Here is a 6,000-nt window from a genome sequence, read left to right as displayed (position 1 = left end):
TTAAAAATATCACACCAGGATTTATTAATGTGTGTTAACTGGTGTCTTTCAAGCACCAGTTAACACATCAACATAATTTTTAAAACTGCATAAATGATTTAAAGCTCTCTTAAAGCGCACACAGGATTTCACATGCTTAAATTTTGGCTTCTTTAAACGTGTTGCTTATTAAACAATATAATATAAATTTGTGTGAAAATCACAAAGTAAAAGTTGAATTCATTATATGTTGTAGTCACAGATAATTATATATGTCATATATATAGACTTATATATGGCCTCTGCTGGAGAAAGAACAATTTCTGAAGTGACTGTTTGAGCAGAAATCTGACGGAAATCACCTTTAACCATGGAACCACTAAACCCGCCTAACCATGGAGCCTGCTGGTGTTTGAGGAACAGCAGCATCATTTTAAATCACTTAGAAATAAAAAAAAGAAAATAAACATGATGGAGTTACAAATGCCCTGTTATTTTTCTAGTTAGTTACTTCCTCATCCTGAGCTGCAGCAGGTCATGAATATTTTTCCACAGTCCAGATGACTGGGCAGCAGTTGGCTTCTTGTGCAGGTCAGTCAGGTGTTAAAGGTTTATTACATGAGCCAAAGTGGGTTCATGTGTGCTGCTTCATAGATACTTTAACGTGGTTAAATAAATGCAATAATCTTCAAATAGGACTTTACCATATCACAGAGTTCAATGTTGTTCATGATGTGTAAATTTAATTATTTAATTATTTAATTATTAAATTATGAGCTCAGGGAAATATTGACTGGAATAATTTAAGAATATTAAGTATGACACTTTGTTTTCAACAAAAAGTGTCACATGAATAAATGCTATGAATGCTTTTATTCATTTTATTTGAATAATAAAATGTCCATGTATCTATTTACTGAACTGTGGTGTTTCTGGGACTCAATACAAATGATTATGAAAACATGAAACCCCATCATTTCTGCAGGCGTAGCGATTTCCATTTTCTATTTTGTTCCTGTTCATCGGTGCTCAGCAAACAGGACGACTTGTGAAAACAGGTCAACAGTTACACTGTTGAAGGACCAACTTTGGAGTTAAAATGGTATCAGGAGTGCATTTCATCTTCAGACTCTTGGTACCAGTTGTAACTGGATCATCTAATCCTGTCACAAAAAGTCATTGATCAATTAATCGCGTGATAATATCAAATGAGCCTGGTAATTCCCATCCTGATTAATATTTTTGAAGGCCAGTTTGGTTTACGGAGACATCATAATCCATTTTATTTATGGTTTTGACTGTGTGTATTTTCACATCCATTTTGTTTGTTGTTTTTAGTTGTGTTTTATTTTGGATATTTAATATATATTCCAGTTCCACTGGTGACTGTTCTTCACAAAAAATAAAGTTTATTGTTCTCTGAGAGGCTGAACCTGCATTATTATGCCAATGTCAATATAATACTTAAAAATGGCCTCAAAACAATATCATCGTTTATCGCAATAACTACCGGGACAATTTATCGCCCAGCAGAATTTGTTATAGTAACAGGCATTTTTTTAACTGAAGGCCCGAAAATGACTGAAGACAGAAGATGAAGAATAAAACGACAAAAGAGAAAGAGGGTGATGTGTGAAAATATAGAAAAACAAACAGAAAACACATCACTAGTCAATTGTATTTGAATTGATCAACTTAAAAGTGTGAATAAAAGGAGATTAAAAATTAGCAGCAGACATCCCAGTATAGATCCCACCACCTTACTATTCAAACATACCGAGTAAATAAGTCAGTGATTTTTTTCCCCCTTTTGATTATTGATTAAAAAACACATTAAAATAAGTAACTATTGCTATTGCTTAATATCCTTTTCTACTCATCTTCAGCTTTTTGTGAATTCTGTCTTATAAATGACATTTTCCTGAATGAAAATAGAAACTATCTATGTGTGTTGTTGTTGTTTTTTTTTAACGTGTTGAGTGATGAAGTGGTAAACATGAGGGAGCTGCTGACTTTTGCCCTGAGGCTCCACAGGGGGAGAAACATTTTCCCTTCATACGAAACCTTTGATCACACACCCTTTAATCACTTCCTGTAGATTATACAGTATACGTGCACCCCAGCACTGCCCCACTCTGTGTAAGAGTGTGTGTGTGTGCGTGTGTGTGTGTGTGTGTGTGTGTGTGTGTGTGTGTGTGTGTGTGTGTGTGTGTGTGTGTGTGTGTGTGTGTGTGTGTGCGTGTGCGTGCGTGTGTGTGTGTGTATGTGTGTGTGTGTGCACCATGCGTTATGGCTTGAAGGCAGCCAGGGGGAGATGCAGTCATCCAGTCTGATGGCAGACAGCGATAGGGAAGAAAATGAGACAGAGGCATGATATCATCAAAGAGTGACAACCGGAGCGAGTTATAAATACACCAGGCTGAAAGCAATGAGCCGCATGAACTGACCGACTGACTCAGCACATTTACGGCCTGCAAAAATCAATCAGTGGAGGTCCAGCTAGAGTCGTTTCATCTGTCCTGGCCGACGAATACAGCGGTCATGGTTTGTGAGTGCAGCCAAATGTGCAAAGACGCATTGATAGAATTAAAGTCTTCAGTTTTCACTTTCTATATATATAAAAATCCAAACAAACCGCTGTATTTGTGTTTTTATTTTTATACTGAGATCTAAAAAAATGAGTGAACATCTCCAGTGGGAGGTCAGAAGTGAAAACAATTCTTCAAATCTGAAATAAAAAAACAAGAAACAAATAACTTCTCCAATGGATTTCCAAAAATATGTATTGTGAGCCTGTGAATCATGTGTATGTGTGTGAGTGTGTGTTTTCATCCTACCAGTTTACACAAACACTGTGGTGGGTTCCACTGTACGCCCACTACAGGGTGACTGCATGCAGATCGTCAGAAGATCCCCCCACAAAAAAAACACACACGCGCGCACACATTATAGGCGCCACTGGAGCGGTCACCACACCCTCTGTTTCTTCAAACCCAATCATCATTCAGGACCCTGGCAGGACCACAGCCACCTACACACATCTCCGTCCTGTAGGGGAGCATGCACCGGGTCGTATGACACCGTGAGTTAAAACCAAACGGCACCGTGATCACAAAGCTGCCTCCACGTGGGCCCATGTGGAGGCAGGGTGTTTCAGGAGGCAGGGCGTGACCTTTACCAGCGCCAGGTCAGCTCTTAAAAGACGCAGATGCACTGGTGGGAAAGGAGATGGAGCTGGTGAGGTAACGCAAGACCAGTTAGATGTAGCAGGTTTCACCTCCAACCAAAGCCGGGACCCTGGAAGTCAACTCCTGAAGAAGACACTCTAAGAAGTTTATTTGGGATGTGGCTCATTTTATGGACTTATTTATATTAATCTCACTTACTTCTTTTGGTTTAGTGATGACGACTTACGTTTTCGTGCTGAAGTAACTTAAAGGTTACACATTTCTAAGGTAGAGGAACTTTTTACTTTGGCTTTTCTTGAAACAATTAAGTTCAAAGCCGTGTTTGTGTCTAAAGTCTGACGTCATGACGAAGCTTCCCCAGGGACAGACCCTGAACCAACCAGCTGCTGTGGTGGGGCAGGGCTTCAGCACAACCCCCATAAGGAGACCTTAGTCCTCCACACTGGACCGTCACAGAGTCCATTCTCAGCCTGCTGACCTTTACTGCATGTCTTTCCTGTCTAATTACTCTCAAATAAAGACCACCTGAGCTAAAAAAGGGTCCTTTTTAGTTTACTTTTTTATTTGAAGTAAACTAAATGATTCGAGTAAGACTGACTTAAATTTGTCAACTTAAACCAACTTAACAATTGAAGCAATTCAATTAAGTTGGTTAAACTATTTTCTTTTTTCAGTGTGTGGAATTATTATTCTAGTCATTAAGAGTCTTAAAGCCTAAATCTTTCATGCAGACTTCTGTTCTTCCTGTAACATTTTGTTTTCCTATTAAAGTTTAATATTTATTTTTCCTCCACCTGTTTTCCATTCAGACTTCTTTTTTGTTCCCACCAGTGGTTGCAGTGAACCCCTCCCCCCACCCACCTCAGTTTGTCAAAATGAGACAAACGACAACACAGCAGTAGCGTGCTGAATAGAAACGCTGTCTGGGTCCACAGAGACCACGCCTGCTGCTGCCACTTATATAAGTCTGCAGATGTAACACCGATCTGAGACCCAACACCACCAGCTCTGTTTCTATTATCCATAAAACTGCACAAATTGTAATTAAACTGCTGTAGACGTCTCTGATTACACCAGAACCAGTACCCTTCACTACTGTGTTGTCAGGAAGTAGGAATCTGACTCGGGGTCAGAAGAAACTGCTATCATTTCAAGGAAGCTGTTTGAGTTTTGCAAGGCCAAAATTGTTTCAGGCACAAAGTGAAGAGGACTTTGAGGTACAGGATCAGGCTGATAAATCAGTGTGTCGCTGAGGGAGTCATCATTCCGTATGTCCTGTGCAGCCAAGATGATCTCAGGGTCAGATGTCTTCAAAAGAGGAAGCCATGGGGTCACTGATGACTTGAGCTTGAAGGTTTACTGAAAAATCTGTGAGGCCTTCGTCATGAACAATGAACATTTCTGGAAGGGAGCCGTGTGGCTCTGTCAAAGTCTGCTGACAATTTCTCTCCACAGATTGTTCATAATGTGTTTCATTACCACACTAAAGCCGTGATTGTCATTATCAGACTCTTCACTTAGTACTGATTTTGAGTTTAAATGTATTGTATGTCATTACAATGGAAACATCCCTGGGAAAAGGATTTTGCTTGAAATAACAAGCATCAAAATAAAAATGAAATTCTTGACCACTGCTAGACTGGTCATCTGGACAGAACAGAGGCTTTCCTTGTTCTAATATCTCATCAAACCCTGCATGTATGTTAAATGAGAACTTCATTGTCCCTAACCTTGCTTCGCTCTAATCTGTGTTAAAGTATCATTGCAGCCAGAGAAGGATCCATCCATCCATCCATCCATCCATCCATCCATCCATCCATCCATCCATCCATCCATCCATCCATCCATCCATCCATCCATCCATCCATCCATCCATCCATCCATCCAGGGTTGTGGCGGTCATTGGGATGGAGACATGGTACACCATGGACTGGAGGGCAAGAAGTCCACTACAGGGTTTAAAATGACTTCTACAGCTTAATTCTTAATAAGTGTAAAAATACAAAATTCTATTCTTTATGCATACTGTTAAAGAGTAGCCAGAAAATTTTACACTTTATTTTTTCTACATTCTGTCTATCTAGATTCAATTACAGTTTTCAGTGTACGCAAGGTAGTGCATACTTACAGAGTGGAAAGAAAATATGTTAGATCTTAAATTTATTTGCAAAAAAATCTAAAATGAACCATGCAATTATGGCTGATGTCAGATTAAATAAGAACCCAAAGTCACCATATTCATAATACGTATCCAACATGTAATCTCTGTATAAACCAAGCTGTCCCCTGAAGGGGTCAGAGGTTTGTTAGCGAACATTAGAGAACAAACTGAGGTCACAGACAGCAAACAGGTCAGGGAGAAAGTTTTGTAGAAATTTAAAGCAGAATGCAGTTCAAACACAATATCCCCAACATCTGAATATCTCACTTCATTGTCTGAAAATAGAGAAGAGAAGCAAAACTGCAAAGAAAAGCATTAATAACAGAAGTAGCTAAATGGGTCAGTGACTTAATCTGTTCAGGAGTTGTGGAGATCCAGAGCTCAGACAGAAGGATCTGTTCCATACAGGACAACAAACCCGGCCTGTATGGAAGACTGGCCAGAGGAAAAGCCATTAAGTCTTGTTTAATGTTAATTAATGTGCTTTTCCAAAGCATTGTATTTTGTTTTTAAAAGGAATTAATATGTATGCCTTTGAATAAAGTTGCATCGCAGTAACAAATCTGGTCATTTCCTTTTTCTTAACAACATTTGGTATTCAGACCTCCTTGTAATGGCCCCCTCAACCCACGACTCATGTGCTGGTCAGTTGAAACATGAGAAATGCCGACA

This window comes from Poecilia reticulata, chromosome 8 (assembly GCF_904066995.2).
Source record: "Poecilia reticulata chromosome 8, P_reticulata-male-v2, whole genome shotgun sequence".
Classification (NCBI taxonomy): Eukaryota; Metazoa; Chordata; class Actinopteri; order Cyprinodontiformes; family Poeciliidae; genus Poecilia; species Poecilia reticulata.
This window is presented reverse-complemented; position numbering follows the sequence as displayed.